General features: G+C 38.7%; 1 protein-coding gene and 1 pseudogene across 1 annotated transcript in view; both read right to left on the bottom strand.

The window, feature by feature from the left end:
* The window catches only part of CYP7B1 (cytochrome P450 family 7 subfamily B member 1), a 173,468-nt gene that overhangs the window by 117,466 nt on the left and 37,064 nt on the right, over positions 1–18,938 (bottom strand). The gene's annotated exons all lie outside the window — the stretch shown is intronic.
* On the bottom strand, positions 2,918–3,258 carry LOC145510992 (10 kDa heat shock protein, mitochondrial pseudogene; annotated as a pseudogene).

The raw sequence follows: 18,938 nt of genomic DNA, 5'->3' as shown, positions 1-18,938 counted from the left end.
ATTGCAGGAAGATTCTTTACCATCTGAGCCACCAGGGAAGCCCCATCTTAAATTCAAAGAGGTGTGGCCATTCATTTGCTCATTCAAAAATCATTTTTGGTGCACCACGGCATCTGGCAGAGTTTCTGTCTCTTTGAAGTGAGAGAAATAATACCCATTTTCACTGTCCTGAGAATCAAAGAGCTAGTAACTGGTAGGAGCTCAATCAATAGCAGGTTTCATGTGTCTGTTATATGATTAAGAACGGGAGTTGGTGATGGACAGGGAGGCCTGGCATGCTGTGGTCCATGGGGTCACAATGAGTCAGACACGACTGAGTGACTGAACTGAACTGAACTAAGAACAAAGCAACACACAAGGATTCCTGGGATGGTCGATTTGATTTTTTTTTTCTTTAAGAAATTATCCAGACTTGAAATATCCTTCCTGAATTTTTACACATTAAAAAAGAAAAACTTACTTTAATTGGAGGATAGTTTTTACATTATTGTGATGGTTTTTGCCATATATCAACATGAATCGGCCATAGGCATACATATGTCCCCTCTCTTCTGAACTCCCCTCCCACCTTCCTCATCACCTCATCCCTCCAGGTTGTCACAGAGCACCGGCTTTGGATTCCCTGTGTCATACATCAAACTCCCACTGGTTATCTATTTTACATACAGTAATAATGTAAAGGTGGGGTGCATGAAGAAATAGTAAAAAGGAATAAGGGGGAGTCAACGGTGTCTGTTAAACAGATGATCCTATGTTACAAAAATGTATAAAAATGAAATCTGGAGTTTTTGATGGCCTGGCCTGTAGTGCTTCAGAGGACAACTCTCAGGCTGCTGGGGCTACCTGGCTGCATGTGTAAGAAGTGGGAAGGAAACTGGAGCCCATTATACAGAGTGAAGTAAGCCAGAAAGAAAAACAACAATACAGTATACTAATGCATATATATGGAATTTGAAAGATGGTAACGATAACCCTATGTGCGAGACAGAATAAGAGACACAGATGCATAGAACAATTTTATGGACTCTGAGAGAGAAGGTGAGGGTGGGACGTTCTGGGAGAATAGCATTGAAACATGTATATTATCATATGTGAAACAGAACACCATTCCATGTTCGATGCATGAGACAAGGGCTCAGGGCCAGGGCAATGGGATGACCCAGAGGGATGGGATGGGGAGGGAGGTGGGTGGGGGGTCCAGGAAGGGGAACTCATGTAAACCCATGGCTGATTCATGTCAATGTATGGCAAAAACTATTACAATATTGTAAAGTAATTAGCCCCCAACTAAAATAAATAAATTTATAAAAAAAAAAAAAAAAAAGAAGTGGGAAGGATCTGTGGGGCTGTGTGACCTTCTTACACACCCTGAGACAGTCAGTCAGTGATTATGTGGTGAGAGAGTATGAACCTTCAACACGTAATTCATATTCCAGAGGTCTTCTGCAGGGCTAGGCTGAAGCCCACTCTTTGGGAGATTCTTCCTGAGATCAGTCTCTTTCCAGGGTTTCCTCCCCCACTGACTGGTTTTCCCCATTCCCTTAAGGTTTCCCCTGGGAGTTCCTGCATAGGAGTTCTGCTTCCAAGGACCCTGATCTAAGAAAATCTACAAAGTCTCTTATATTTTTTTTTACTTAATTTCAGAGCCTAAGTTCTCATATCTCTTCTTTTAAACAATACATGTAACGATTCACTGTTTTTTGTTGTTGTTGACAAGATTTCCTAAGGACATAATGCTGAGCATTCATTGTTTTCCTTAAATTATTTGTTCTTCACAATTAGTTTCTGTTCACTTGATATCTTTCAATGTATAATTTAGCCAATGAACCAGTTTTCATGATCATTCTCATGAATCAAGTCTTTATACAATATGTGCATTGATCATAAGAGTAAATGACACCAAGGACCTGAATTCCTGAAAATAATAATTATCATGAGGATTCCAACATCAAAGTGACTGCTTCAGTCCTATTAGTTCATTCTTCTAAACGGAAAACGACCATAGCAAACAGCTAACCAAGTAAAAATCTCTTGGCAAAGATTATGCTAATATACTTGCCAACAGAGTCAGGGGAAGTTAGTCTAGAAAAACCAATGAAAACAATTTAAAGTCTTTTTGGATTAAAAGATGTAAAACCAATAATCAAGGTTCATAGCAGGGCAAAGTGCTTTGCCAATTCTAAGAGAGAATTCCAAAAGTATCTTCCATTTCAAAACACAGAAAATTCAGCAAGAAAGTAATGCTTTAACCCCACTTGGATTCCAACTTTTGAAGCAGCATGGTTAATTTGAAAGGTATCTGAATATTTAACTGAAGTCCAGGGCAAGGACATTCAAACGATCCTCCTTCATTTCATCATCATCTCTTCATCCTCTCATTTCACCGCCACAACACAGAAGTTATGCCTGCCACTCATGTGGACAGTAGGGTCATAAGTCTTGGGTTGTGTATGCAGTGCCTGCTGTGGTACATATTCTTCAGCTAATGAGCATGCATAACTCTTCATCCCCAAGGAACTGTCTCTGCATATAAACGGATACATAATTTTTATAATGCCAGAAAGAAGTAAATACAGCTCATTGAGTTTTCTACTGGAGGACTTGGAGAGTATAATTATCATTCATTGCCAGTATCTCCAGGCAGCAGGTTGGTTCCTTTTCTAAACTGGGGCTGTGTTTAAGTTTTTAGATCATACAAGCAAGTTACCAAGTATTTTGTTACTGAGTATAATGTAAAAACAAATTTTATTTTTTTTTGATTTATATATTTTTATTTGGAAATGTTTATACCAGTACAGTGAAACTAAATTTTAGACACTGATGTCATTAGCTTGGATATCGTTAGTGTATTATAAAAGAGAAACATGGAAATTATTTACATGATAAACGATTTCAGAACTTCAGTGGAATGGGCAGCTTCACATGATGCCATTTCAATAGTGACTTATTTCAGTCAACATATTTCCCAAGAATGTCACCATCCCCAAATAAGAAATAATCCTTGTCGTCTAGAACTACTTTGGTGCCTCCATATTCTGGGAGAAGAACTTTATCTCCAACTTTCACACTAACTGGTTGAATCTCTCCATCCTGTCCTTTAGAGCCTGATCCAACAGCTACCACAATTGCTTGCAATACTTTTCCTTGTGATTTTTCTGGAAGCATAATGCCTCCTTTGGTCACAGTTTCGGCTGCACTTCTTTCGACTAATACTCGGTCAGAGAGGGGAAGAAACTTTCTAAATGCCTGTCCTGCCATGACTCTGGCTGTCGCAGATCGTACTCTGCTCTCACGCAGCAGCCAAAAGGCTAAAAACGAATTTTAGATCCTCCTGGTGCTTTCAGTGGTCAGCACCTGCAGCTCTTCTCCGGAGGGCAAGTCATAGGCCACTGGGGCCACTTCATCTCATGCAGTGAACGGGAAATGCCTAGATCTTAATAAGACCCTTCCCTACACTCTGTCAGGCCCTTACCTCAGCTTGCAGAAAGTCTAAGATACAACAGTAATGATGTGTAAAAGACTTTTTAAGGAAAACATTATACTCTTTCATAATCTATATGAAGCGCTTGTGCAAAGAAACAGGCACATACCAAATATTCAGTAAATAGATGTGATTATTATAATTATCACTATCATTAAGAAAAACTCGAGGAAATTATCACACACTTCTAAAAAATCAGGAGAACAACTGAAATTAATTTCAAAATGTTTAGGGAATTTCTATTTCCCAAATTCTTCAAAATGCAATCATAGAAAAGGTCTGTTAAGAGAGAAAGTTTCATTTGGGGGAGAATGGATACAGGTATATGTATGGCTGAGTTCCTTCGTTGTTCACCTGAAACTACCACAACATTGTTAACTGGTTATACTCCAATACAAAATAAAAAGTTTAAAGTTTAAAAAATAAATAAAAAACAAAAAGGAGAGAAAATTTCATAATAGGAATTCTAGCTCAATAACAATCAGATTGAGGAAAGAAACTCCCATAATTAAATCAAAGAGAAGCTGAAAGATAATAACTAATTTAAAGACAGACACCCAGATGGCTTTACGTTATCTGATACATCAAAGCAAAGGGAAAACTTCTGTGTTAAGTACTTCATTACTTGAGCAGAATGTGCACACATGTACACACATGTACACACATATACACACATACATACACACACAGAGGCAGTCCTCACTTTGCTCTGTAGTTCAGAAACACAGAGATAACTATATAAACCAAACTGTACAAAACAGTCTTGATAATCAACGGGAAAAACATTCTGGACAGATAAACCAAGCCTCAGAACCAGACTCCAGTATTACACTGATTGTGGAATTAACTGCAAGAGAGGGAATCAAAAATAACTACGATGAATATATTAATGGCTCTTATGGAAAAAATATACAACACTTAAGAAAAGATGCATAACGTAGACAAGAGAGATGAAAACTCTATAGAAGAATCAAAAAGAAATACTAGAAATTTCTTTTTAAAGTGTAAAAAGTGTAGCAAAAATGAAGAATGCTTTTGCTGGGCTCACCTATATGCACAGCCAAGGAAGGAATCAGTGAGCTTAAAGATACTTCAACAGAACTCATGAAACTGAAACATAAATAAGAAAAAGAATGAAAAAAACAGAATAAAACATCCAAGATCCACAGGAAAATTTCAAAATATGTAACAAATGCATAATTGGAATAACAGGAAATGAGAGAACAAAACAGAAAAAAATATTTTCATTTTCTTCCAAGAATTTTCTAAATTATTGACAGATATCAAGCCACACATATGCAGGAAGCTCAAAAAGCATCAAGCAGAGATCCTGAAAATTCCACACCTAGCTATGTCATATTCAACTGAAGAAAACTAATGACAAAGTCCTGAAAGAAATCAGAGGAGAAAAAACTCTTACCTGAAGAGGAACAAGGATAAGAATTACAGCAGAATTCTCTTCATGCAAGCAGGGAGAGAGTGGATTGAAATATTAAGTGTTGGAAAAAAAAAAACACCAGAATTCAATATGCACCAAATTTAACCTTCAAAAGTAAAGGAGATATAATGGTTCTCTCAGACAAATAAAAACTGAAAGAATTCAACACTGGCTAACCTGCTCTGCAAGAAATGTTCAAAGAATTTCTTCAGAGAAAAGGAAAAAGATATAGGTCAACAACCTGGACCTACATAAAGAAAGGAAGAAAGCTTAATGGTGAAGAACTGGACATGCTCCCTTAGGACAGAGAACATGGCAAGAACATACCTCTCAATACTTCCACATAATATCATGGTGGAAATCCAACAGGTGTGCAGATTGTGAGAGACAGAGAGGAAGGAAGAAATAAAACTCTTTATTTGTAGATGACATGATCTTCTATGCACACATCCTAGAGAATTGAACAAAAAAAAATCCTTGAACAAATAATCACTTATAGCAAGGTTATATGATACAAGATTAATTAATATATAAAAGGCAACTGCTTTCCTATATACCATCAGTGGAAATTGGAGTTTGAAATGAAAACACAATACTATTTAAAATAGCACCAAAAATGAAATATCTAGGTATAAATCTAACAAAACATGTTCAGGATCTATATGCAGAAAACTAGAAAATGTTTTCCTTTATGATAAGTATTAATATTAAGACATCAGGTGATGACAAGATGGAAGAGGACAAAAAGAAAATGTATCATTATGTCCACAGTCTTTTTAAATAAATTACTACCCCCTATGGAGAATTTACAAGCAAAGATTAAGTAGATCATTTGATTGTTTCTCAGCTTCAACTTCTAATCCATCCCAGAATCATATGGGTCAGTCCAATAAAAAAGAAAAACAGAGTAAACGGCATGGTTTTCAAATAAAAATACATTTTTCATTTTGCTAGACTGGAGCAGTAAACTGTTTCTTTTCATTAGAAAGAAGCTGAACTTCCCCATGAACACACTGAGTGCATTAAAAAATGTTATTAATCTCCTAAATTATTTATTTTATAATATTCTATCTGTAACATATTTTTCTTATAAACTTAAACTCTTTCTATTAGCATCTCCTGGAGGAATTTATCTTGTTACATTTACACACTAGAGAATCAATACAAGTGGAACTTTTTCCAGTAAATTCACTCATGGAAATAAAATTACCAAAGATGAATTATTTAATATGTAATATTAACTTTTATTAATGAAATTCTTGGATAATAGACCATTTGTGTGAACTAGCCTTTCTAATAATGAGAGTTAAAAATTTGGAGGAGATAGTTCTACATTTACTGCTGAAATCATTTCTAAATAATATTGATAGACCACCTGCTTAAGAGAGGGGGCAGCATGGGTCGTTAAGAGAAAGGCTTTGAAGACATATAAACATGGATTCAAAACCAAGTTTAATTCTCTGACATAAAATGCAGAAATATTTTCTTATGTCAGTCTCCAAAGCAATAGAAATAAAAGTGAAAAAAACAAATGTAATCTAATAAAATTTTTAAGCTTTTGCGCACTAAGGAGACTATAAACACAACAAAAAGACAACCACAGAATGGGAGAAAATAACTGCAAACAGTGTGACCAATAAGGGTTTAATTTCCAAAATACACAAACAGCTTAAACAATTGAAAAATAAAACCCAACACAATCAAAAAGTGGGCAGAAGACCTAAACGGACATTTTCCCAAAGAAGACATACAGATGACCATGAAAAGATGCTCAAGATCACAAATTATTTAATACAAATCAAAACTACAATGAGTTATCACCTCGCAGTGATCAGAATGACCATCATTATAAAGTCTACAAACAATAAATGATGGAGAGGTTGTAGAGAAAAGGAAACCCTCCTACACAGTTGGGAATGTAAATTGGTGCAGCCACTATGGAGAATGGTATGGACATTCCTTAAAAAACTAAAAACAGAGCTACCATATGATTCAGCAATCCCACTCCTGGGCATATACCTGGAGAAAACCCTAATTTGAAAAGAAACATGTGCCCCAATGTTCATAGCAGCACTATCTGCAGTAGCCAATCAAGACACGGCAACAACCTAAATGTCCGTTGACAGATGAATGAATAAAGAAAATGTGGTATATGCATACAATGGAATATTACTCAGCTATAAAAAAGAATGAAATAATGCCATTTGCAGCAACATGGATGAATCTAGAGATTATCACACTAAGTGAAGTAAGTCAGACAGAAAAAGACAAATGCCATATGAAATACCACTTATGCTGCTGCTGTTGTTTAGCTGCCAAGTTCTGTCTGACTCTTTTGCAACCCCATTTACTATAGCCCACCAGGCTCCTCTGTCCATGGAATTTCCCAGGCAAGAATGCTGAAGTTGGTTGACATTTCCTTCTCCAGAGGATCTCCCTGACCCGGGGATTGAACTCTCGTCTCTTGTTTCTCCTGCACTGGTGAGCCATCAGTTGGAGGGAGGCAGGGACACAGTTCACCCCACAACATATTCTAATACCCTTTTCATTTTGTTAGTTTGGAGCAGTAAGTTGTAAAGAAACTGAACTTCACCATGGACACCAGGTAAAAACCCAATCATACTTAGCTATTGTTAAGTATAATATTATGAACATTATGTAATTATTCTTTGGTGGATGATGTGTCATTATGGCCCCTCAGGTCATCCTTGTGAATATCACTTATCACAGCAAAAGTTCTTTCTACAGATATGAGAGGGGGAAATGGCCAAATGTTTATTTATACTAGGAATATAACTTGGAAATTACTTTATGGAATAAACCCTTTATACTGGCTTAAAAATAATAATTGGTCTTAATCTCTTAAAAGTGAAGTAAGTCAGAAAGAAAAACACCAATACAGTATATTAACTCATATGTGTGGAATTTAGAAAGATAGTAACAATGACCCTATATGCAAGACAGCAAAAGAGATACAGATGTAAAGAACAGACAACAGACTTTTGGACTCTGTGAGAGAAGGTGAAGGTGGGATGATTTGAGAGAATAGCATTGAAACATGTATATTATCATATGTGAAATGGATCGCCAGTCCAGGTTCGATGCATGAGACAGGGTGCTCAGGGCTGGTGCACTGGGATGACCCTGAGAGATGGGATGGGGAAGGAAGTGGGACGGGTGTTCAGGATGGGGAACACATGTACACCCATGGCTGATTCATGTCAATGTATGGCAAAAACCACTACAATACTGTAATTAGCCTCCAATTAAAATAAATAAATTAATTTAATTTTAAAAAATAAAATAAAAATAGAGGCTTTACAGATGTAATAAGTTGAGATCATACTGGATGCTGCTGCTGCTACATCGCTTCAGTCGTGTCCGACTCTGTGCGACCCCATAGACGGCAGCCCACCAGGCTCCGCCGTCCCTGGGATTCTCCAGGCAAGAATACTGGAGTGGGTTGCCATTTCCTTCTCCAGTGCATGAAAGGGAAAAGTGAAAGTGAAGTTGCTCAGTCGTGTCCGACTCTTAGCGACCCCATGGGTCTGCAACCTACCAGGCTCCTCCACCCATGGGATTTTCCAGGCAAGAGTACTGGAGTGGGGTACCATTGCCTTCTCTGTCATACTGGATGAGAGTGGGACAAAAAAAAAGTAGACAGGAAATATAATCAGTTGAGTGTTAGAAAAGTGAAATATTGTCTGTGTCTATGAATAGTGTACATAAAACATTTGAGATATTAGAACCAATGAAATTTATTTGACAGGTATTTCCTAGCCATTCCATCTGCAAGTATAAGTCAACTCAAGTAAAAATCAGAGATTTAATTGAGAAATGGCTTTCAGTATTTTCCTTTCACATGCATAGGCCTGCTACTCTAGTGGGGGACTGAGTTTGCCATGATGGAATGCTCTGTAGGCCTCACCCCATGCCACACTCACAGTGACACCAAGACAACCAAATATACTCAGTAGAAGCATGGCAGGTTGCCAATTAAAGCTTTTTAATTAAAATTAAAATAATGAGTAAGACAGTTTCTTAAGAAAGACTCACAAGTCTTATCATGGCCCCTGCATTTGACTTATTGTCAAAGGTTGGCTGGTACATATGGTATTAAGTCTTTTTTCAATCATATTCTAGAAACCTGTATATTTCTTAAATCTACCCTGTTATTTCTGGTTTATGCTGCAACAGAAAGCAAAATTTCATCCAATACCAAATAGCTCTGCTTGAGGGACTTGTCATTGCTCTATAATGAACTGCAGAGGAATTTTTAAAGGTGATAAACTACAGATATATGTATATATATCCTTTAGCAAATAACCAGCGGTGGCCACATTTTTATTAGGACTCTACAGTACAATGACAATAAGTTTAGGTGTAGTACTATCACAGCTAAAACAAAACGTATGCATATGTTATAACTGGCTGATCATACAAATAACTATTAAATATAAACACATATGCTTTTGTAGATTTGTTGGAGAGATTCGTTAATTGCTTAATGAAAGATGTCTTTCAGATACTAATTCCTTCATTTAGTTCAACAGATTAAATTTTATATGAGAAGATATTAGCATGCATGCAATGAAGTGACAAGGACAACCAAAAAGCTTAAAAGTTAATGGACAAAAGATAGCATTCAGGTTATTTTTAAAAACTAGCCAGCATAATTTTCCTTTTGTGTGCTTCCACTTGCTCTCTGCATTGACCAAAATGTCCTTTTTAATAGTCATGCAAAGACTGCAATATCAAGATTGTATCGACATTTTTCTGAGTTGTATGTCAATTGTAAAACTTTAGGCAGTGTTAAAATTTGCAGAACTAAAGGACTCAACACTTCCAACCTAAGCAAATCATGTTTTGTGCCATCATTTTAAGTCCTTATCTAATTTTATGGAGAATCTAGATTTCTAGTTTGCAGAAAGCTTTCATACACAAGAGTAGTTTTACCACCCTAGAGCTAATGTCGCCAATGTTTTTGTGAGAGAAAATTGCCACTAACACCAATAGACCTGTGTCTCCATTCCCTCCAGTCCCCTTAAACTGCAGTTTAATCTGGTATAATCTTTTTTCTTCCCTCAGTAGGGTACAGGGAGCCCTCTAGCCTCCAAGCCTGTTTCCTACTGAGGTACATATTGGCCAGCATACAGCTGCTCAGAACAACTATTTGCATCTACAATGGGGTCATCCCACCACGTTCTTTTCAGATCAAGATGATTGGTACAAACAATAGTTTGATTTTGATTGCTCTATAGTACGCTTGGGTAGAGTCTCTGAAAGCAAGTGAATTGCTTAGGAACAATGGGCTGGTTCATCATCCAAAGCGTCCCTTTGCAAACAGCTGCCTCCGCCACACTCACCCTGACAACGTCCAGAAAAACAGATGGTTTCAGCATTCATGGCCAGTTTAGTGAAAGCCCCTGAGTCAACCATTCAATGTGTGTTTTTGAATCTATTTGATATGAAGGAGTATTTCTCTCCACTAAAATCTTCAAATGTGCTTGAATTCTCTTGCTGAATCTAAGTTGAATTAAAAAGAAAGAAGTGGGTATTTAAGAGGTGAGAATGAAATCCCTTTCTTAAGGCAGTATAGTCAAAGTCTTTTGTTAAAACTGCAGTGAAGACCTTCATGTATGTTATGTGTAGTAATTCTGCAACACAAAAAGGTAGATTAACAATGCAGCTAAGATTCCTCAGCGTTGATCTCCCAAGCTTCTGTTGTCTATTTAAAGCAGGCCTGTAAGGTTACTTTAAAAGCAATACATTTTTGTCCCTGGATTTGTTTTACCACGAGAAAAATCTGTTCCGAATGATGGATAGGGACAAACACAAGAGATGCTGTCATGCTTGTGTACATGCTGATGTGTTGTCATCACTCACTTACAGACTATATTAAAACATTTTGTAGTCAGTCTGTTCCAATGGCTGTGAAGACCTTAGCATTGATCCTAAATGCATTCACATTTTGGTACCTTAAAAGAAACAATAACTCTGTTTTATATGTGAGCTATCATCCTAAAACTATTTTCCTTCGGCATGTTTATAGGAAGGATTAAGAGCAAGAAAATTTTTACCCATTAGCCAGGAGAAATATTTTCATTTCAAAAATAAATTACTAGAAACAGGATAGTAAACAAGTTAAAATTAATTTTTTGTTACTTAAAATATACCCAATGCTATATATTTTTTCTAAATACCTTTTGCTTATATGGTAATACTCTGAGGACACAAAAGAGATGACAAGGGCATTTTGACATACTTATTATCAACCGCCTCCTGTGGAAAGTATTAAATCTCAATCTGCATTGAGAATTCTCCAACATTACTGTATACCTTCATTTTATGAAAGATCTAGTTCCTCAGATTTGAGTACAAAACAAGTTTATAAAAATAATTCTGTGTTTTCATTGACCCTATTTTAAATTCATTTCATCGACCCTATTTCTAAATTAATAAAAAATACTCATTTATTCAACTAATTTTACTGATTTGTGAAATGGGGAGAATAATTTTATCTATATCATTATTGGCCTAATTAAATTAGATGGTACTTACAGAAGCACTTGTCACAGTACCTTGCTCACCATTATTATTACTATCACCACCACTATCATTATCACAATGAGAGAAACATAATGAAAATGTACTCAGAAGAAAGTCTGTTGCTATTATTAATATGTCACCCAGTAGCAAAGCTGAGAACTTAAAAGTGGAAAAATCTAGGTCATGATCTTTTATGCTGTGCTGTGTAAGAAGCAGCATCTCTATGACCTTAGCATCAGTGCTGGTCCCCTCTTGCCAACTGCTCCTCTGGGGTCTACGAGATGTTTCTTGGGCAAAAAACTGCCCCCAAAGTTTTCCTTCCCTTTCCTTCCAAGAGTTCTCCTTCCCTTTTCTTCCTCTCCAAGAGGGTCTTCCACTTCTAGGCCCTCCCTTTCCTTCCTTCTCCACTCACCATCTCTCCCTTCTCACCTGCACTCCCCCCCTTCCCCCAGCTCCTGCACCAAACACTCCACTAAAACTATAATTAATTATCCCATTGACGACCAAGGATGCCCTAACTGCCAGACCCAGCAAGCTCTTCTCAGGCCCTGTGGTTTTCAACTTGGCTGCTGAATCTGAATCTCCTGACCATCATTCATCCAACCCATTCCTTCATCCACTCCTGTGCTGGGCCCTGCAAATACAAAGAAGCATTATTTATTTATTTTTTTTTGAGACTCTGGCTTCTCCAAACCCTCTTTCATTCTCTCCTGAGTGTCTTCCCATCTTTTCAATCATTCTCACAGTTGACCCTTCTCTACGTTGCAGTGAAATGTGAGTGTTAGGGTTCTACTGTCTATGTCTGTCTTTAGTCTACTAACCTTTGTGATAAGTTGCTTCAGTCATGTCCAACTCTTTGCAACCCCATGGACTGTAGACTGCTAGGCTCCTCTGTCCATGGGATTCTCCAGGCAAGAATACTGGAGTGGGTAGCCATTTCCTTTTCCAGGGGATCTTCCCCACCCAGGGATCAAACCCAGGTCTCCCACATTGAAGGCAGAGTCTTTACCATCTAAGCCATCAGAGAAGCCCCAAGTAACCTTCATTATTTACCTATTCATTCAACAAAACCCTTACCTACCAAGCAACTCCTAATCCAGATGTCATCTACACCAATGACTTCAACTAAATATGACCTCAACATCGGCATCCTCCATTCATTGAAGAGATACTGTCCAGTCCTTACACCGTGCCAGGTACAGTCCTTGATATGTTCATTTACTGATGAATAAACTAGTCTCCGCCTGCAGAGAGTTTTCTGTGTGGTCGAGGAGAACGATGACTATGCAGGCAATTGAATGATGATTGAATGAGATGAAGGCACAGAGGAGGTTCACCTAACTTCCACTAAGGGTTTCCATATACAAAAGCAGGAGAGAGACATAGTCATATTTGTGTTTTAGAAAGATCACTGTAGGTATGATGTGAAAAACGGGTTCCCAGGAGGCAGGGACACCAGGTAGGAGGTGATCCAGGTAAACAATGATGGAGAATGGGGTTATGGGAGAGGCAGTAGGGGACTAAAAGAAATGGAATGAATTTTAGAGCAACTTATTAAATAGATTTATAATACTTGTTCATTGAGCCCAAGTCCCTGGTTATGTAAGAAATTCCTGGAAACAGGATAGGAGACAGGAGGTCAGGGTCAGTATATTCCTACAGTTGTGTTTCTGTGGCCCATGCCCCCCAAAATATCACCCTGTCATAGATCATATGGGCCTTCCCAGGTGGCTTAGTGGTAAATTACCCTGCCTGCCAATGTAGGAGATGCAAGAGACATGGGTTCAACCCTTGGGTAGGGAAGATTCCCTGGAGGAGAAAATGGCAATCGACCCCAGTTCTCTTGTCTGGAGAATTCCATGGACAGAGAAGTCTAGCAGGCTACAGTCCATGGGGTCACAAGGAGTTAGACATGACTGAGTGACTAACACAACACATCCATTATTCTTGCCTGGAAAATTCCATGGACAGAGGAGCCTGGCGGGCTACAGTCCATGGGCTCACAAAGAGTTGGACACGACTGAGCCACTGGGCACTCATAGATCATATGATGGTGATCTGTAATTGCCTGTATATGAGTCTATCTCCTGCATCAGGCCAGTGGTTTTCAATATTTCTCTACCTCCATACAATCCATAAATGCAATCAAGTTCTATCATAATATGTCTTATTAAAAACAGTGTGGGTGGAAGGGGGAGGAGGAGGAGGCTCAAAACCTCCAGGGGAATATACAGCAGGAAATTTGAAGATCTTTCAAGGCACAGAAAGATCCTTGACAGCTGCTGCTGCTGCTAAGTCACTTCAGTCGTGTCCGACTCTGTGCGACCCCATAGACGGCAGCCCACCAGGCTCTGCCATCCCTGGGATTCTCCAGGCAAGAATACTGGAGTGGGTTGCCATTTCCTTCTCCAGTGCATGAAAGGGAAAAGTGAAAGTGAAGTCGCTCAGTCGTGTCCGACTCTTAGCGACCCCATGGACTGTAGCCTACCAGGCTCCTCTGTCCATGGGATTTTCCAGGCAAGAGTACTGGAGTGGGGTGCCATTGCCTTCTCCATCCTTGACAGCAGGATCTTTTTAATTTTTGTTTACCTAAGACCCAGCACACTACATGAGACAAAACCAGGTGTTCAGCATCTCTTGAATGAGTGAATAGATGAATAAGCGAATGTTAAAATGCTCCTGGGTTTTCAGCTATACAGTCAGTCTGTAAGGACACCACAGGAAAAAAAAAAAGAACCATCTCTCCCCTCAGTATGACCTTCTGTGGAGGATGTTTCTTTTTGTGGCTCTTTTATTTAGGGACTGGGAGAGGTAGATATGAGAGAAGATACGGCCATGGAAAAAAGAATACAGTTTCAGGTCAAGAGAGTCCTGGGGTTTCAGGGCTGGCAAGATCTTCCACCTTTATCTCGCTTTGCAGGACTAAGATCTAAGGCACTGAAGTGACTCTCTCAGTCATGCATGGCAGCATGGCAAACAGGATCGAGATCCACTGACCCAAATCCAATGGTCTTTTTCTTTCCCAAACTTCGCAATCAAAAACTTTTTGCAAGGTTTCAAACATCTAGATGTTGCAAATGATCCCAATTTAAGGGCATGTTTGAAGTCAAAGGAATGAATTTAATCACCTTTGCTTCCTAGGGAAAAATTAAGTGGGGGAAAAAAAAAAGACATTGGTTCCATCTGTTGGCTTAGTTTTATTTGTATGTTTTCCAACTCGTTCCAAGTACGTTAATAGCCTAAAGCAACCTTTATTACACTGGATATGATGCTTCTTCCATCTGCAGACAAACGGCTCTCTAAATCTCAAGTGTGGGGGAGGAAGAGGGAATGAAGCTTGTCTGGAGCTTGATCAAGGGGAAATGCGGAGAGCTGGGACAGTCGTTCAGTCATTTAACACTGAGTTGGACTTGTCTCTCCCTCTGTCCTGGCTTTACCTCCTCTTCCCAGAGCCAGCCCTCATTTCTATCTTTTACTCTCTTGCTGGCCCCAGCTTCTCTAGGACAAAAGCAATTACTAACTTGGGGCTACTCTGCAGTCACCAAGTTGCCATTTAAAGAACCCCAATGCTACTGGTGGGCTTTCCAGTTGGCGCTAATGGTAAAGAACTCACCTGCCAATGGAGGAAATCTAAGAGATGTGGGTTCTATCTCTGGGTCAGGAAATATAAGAGATGTGAGTTTGATCCCTAGATTGGGACGATCACCTGGCAGCGGGCATGGTAACCCACTCCAGTATTCTTTCCTGGAGAATCCCACGGACAGAGGAACCTGGTGGGTTACAGTCCATAGTGTTGCAAAGAACTGAACAAGACTGAAGCAACTTAGCATGCATGCATGCAATGCTACCTGTGCAAGCCCTTCTAGATTCTCCCTTTACGACAGCCAGGAAGCCGCCAATTTCATCAATGCCAGAAATCCTCACTGTTTAACCTCACTTCCCATTAACTTCCTGTGGCGGACACCAGTCCCTCTCCACTTCTATTCCAGTTGGTTCTGTAGTCTCAGTCCCCTGGTTGCTTCCTGTTATATTCTTAATTCTCTTAGAAGACAAGCTGCTCTAAATTTTATTTTATTAAACATTTAAGTTTTTTTTAATGAGGACCATTTTTTAAGTTTTTATTACATTTGTTACAATATTGTTTCTGTTTTATGTTTTGGTTTTTTTGGCCTGGAAGCATGTGGCATCTTAGTTCCTGACCATGGATCAAACTTGCACCCCCTGCATCGGAAGGCAAAGTCTTAACCACTGGACCATGAAAGAAGTCTCTAAATTGTTCTAAATTTTTTAAATGATGTATTTTCATTGAAGACAATTTATAAAAGAAGGATGAGGAAAAGAAGACAATAAATGTGATCTGCCATGTTATTAGAGATAACCACTATTGGTATTTTGGTAAATCATCTTCATAAGCCCACACAACTCACATTTACACATTTAGAGTTTTACTTGGAAAGCTGCATCATATGACCTCATAAACCAGCTTTTTTACTTAATAATATGGTATAAGTAATTTTCATGTCAATAATATTCCTATACAACATTTCCAATGGATGAATATAATTCATTTATAGGGATATACTATAATTTATGTTAACAACACTTTGTTACTGGCTGTTATTTAGATCATTTATTTTTCATGATTGTAGTAAATGCTATAGTATATAGTATGTGCGTGTGTGCTCAGTCACTCAGCCGTGTCCAACTCTTTGCGACCATATGGACTATAGCCCACCAAGCTCCTCTGTCCATGGGATACTCCAGGCAAGAATACTGGAGTGGGTAGCCTTGCCCTCCTTCTTTTGACCCAGGGATCAAACCTGGGTCTCCTGCTTAGCAGGCAGATCCTTTACTGCTGAGCCATCGAGGAAGCATATAGTATGTATGTATGAGAGAGATGCAATAACTATATATATTAATAAATCTTCAAGCACCTCTCTGATTATTTTCTGAGAATAAATGATCAGAATTGGAATTGGTTAGTCAAATGGCATGCACATTTTTAAGTCTTTATTTGCATACAGGAAAATTGTCATTCCCCCAAAATATGGAAGCAAAATACCCTACAACTGGCAGTATATGAGATTGTTCATTGCTGTCCAAATCCTTCTCGTCTGAATAGCCTTTTCTCTTTTTGCCTCAAAAACTAGGTCATCCTAACTATTTCCCACAGGCATAGATTTTCCTTGCATTCAACCTGTGCTCTCGGACAGTTTCTCCAAGTTTCTGATCTCCTCTCTGAGAGCATGGAGAAGAACACACCACCACATGGGCACGGTACATTCACAACAAAAGTTCATTTTCTTCCTTCCATATGCCACACACCAGCCAGTATGTAAATGATCATCACCACTATGTTTTGTTACTTATCCTTTCATGTATATGTTTGTTCTAAAAAAACAACACCACGGTCTGCTTTCCAGGGATGCACTGTTGCGGGAAGCCAGGCCGCCTATAGAATTAGAAAGCAATATCACTCATTGCCAGCAGATGCCAGTACCTGATCCATCATGTATACCAGAAAAAAAAAAAAAAAATCTTTAAGTTCCAGGTCCCTTAAGCAAATCAGTGCTCTAGCTAGATCACACATGGTACACAGCTGAGATTATGTAAAAACTATGTAAAGAGAGTTTACTTACAAGCAAGACTACATACTTTGGCATAGATTTTCGTAGTTAAATGTCATGTCCAACTTTCTGTTAAAACAAATTGTGTCTCTGTGTGTGTGTATACGTATATGTATATATCAAGATCAACTCTCAAGTTTCCCCACGAGGTTTATATTAATTATGAGCGGTTCTCCAATGTATCTCTGCCACCCACAGAGTTCTAATGACTTTAAAATATGCCGGTAATGAGGAAAGACATATGGGATATTATGTAGAGCTGAGGTAGGTGGTAAGAGATACAGAATGGGACTCAAGGAGAGAATGTTTTTTTCTAATGTTCGCTGTGTGAAATTATACAGTACAGTATTTGAAGGGAAACTGCAAAACCTTATGTCTTTTTCTATATATGTAAGTCTATATATACTTAAGTCTATATATATAAGAAACTTTGACCCTATATGTAAATATATACATATGTGTGATTTTTGTTATAGTTTCTCTTGCAATGTAAGAAAAAAAGTAAAATCTGAGGAAAGTTCTATAATTTAAAGGTCCCCATCAGTGTCTTCTTACCAAATACCTTGATTCGGGTTTTCTAGACAGGGATTACGAAAGTTCTAGAAAATCCACTATGCATATACTACTTCTGTGTGTGTGCTTAGTCACTTTAATCGTGCCTGACTCTTTGCAACCCTACAGACTGTGGCCCACTAGGGTCCTCCGTCCATGGGGATTCTCCAGGTAAGAATACTGGAGTGGGTTGCTATTTCCTACTCTAGGGGATCTTTCTGACCTGGGGATCAAACCTGCATCTCTTACGTCTCTTGCATTGGCAGGTGGGTTCTTTACCACTAGGGCCACCTGGGAAGCCAATATACTACTTCTGTTACATTTTAAAGGGATGAGGAGAAATCTGAGAGAATCTACAGATAGCACACACACAATGAATAATCTGGAAAAGTTAACACGGTGAGCACAAAGTAAAGGTCAAATACGAATTCCTAAGGTCTTCCAGTGTTTGAAATGTTATTTTCCACTGAAGATTTAAAGAGAAGACCTTTGGCTTAAAAGGTTCCATAATTCAAGAGTTCTCTTTAAGAAGTTAATACTCTTCAAAATGAAGATGATGGACTCACATTTGGAAAGAATGACAGGAATTTCTCATGAAAGCACTGCAGCAATTTTTCAAAACAACATAAAAAGCAATGCCAAATATCCCCTATTTAGGGCTGTTCTTGATGTGAGTTTACTGATAGCCTACAAAATATTTATTTTGTTTGGCTGAAGTCTGAAACATTCCGCCAACATTTAACATCCTTACATCACCTCCCACCACTCTGCAAGCAAACCTGACTTCTTGTCTGTCTTAAGCAAATATGTGTGTGTCAGTCACAAATGTGTGTGTGTGTCAGTCACTCAGTTGTGTCTGACTCTTTGTGACCCCATGGACTGTAGCCCACCAGGCTCCTCTGTCCATCGGGATTCTCCAGGCAAGAATACTGGAAAGGGTTGCCATGCCCTCCACCAGGGGATCTTCCCAATCCAGGGATGGAACCTGGGTCTCCCGCATTGCAGGCAGATACCTTACCATCTGAGCCACCAGGGAAAGAAAATTTCTTTAAAACGCAAACGTGTAATCCCGTCGCACCAAAGGTTAACATTCGCTTTGAGAGAAAGAAACCCGTTCCTCGCAGGGAACAAAGGAGAGCTTTTACACTGACTTTTGCACGTTCATCCTAAAGGAATAAAGACAGAGCAGGACAACTGAGGGGGCCTAGCGATGGCAAAATAGAAAAGATTCCTGCTCTCATGAAGCTCAGATTCTGGTCGCAGTAAACAGATGGGACTAAGTACACAAACC

This window comes from Giraffa tippelskirchi, chromosome 6 (genome assembly GCF_054371585.1).
Source record: "Giraffa tippelskirchi isolate mGirTip1 chromosome 6, T2T-mGirTip1v1.2.pri, whole genome shotgun sequence".
Taxonomy (NCBI): domain Eukaryota; kingdom Metazoa; phylum Chordata; class Mammalia; order Artiodactyla; family Giraffidae; genus Giraffa; species Giraffa tippelskirchi.
Note: the sequence above shows the minus strand (reverse complement) of the source record. Positions and strands in the feature narration are given on the sequence as shown.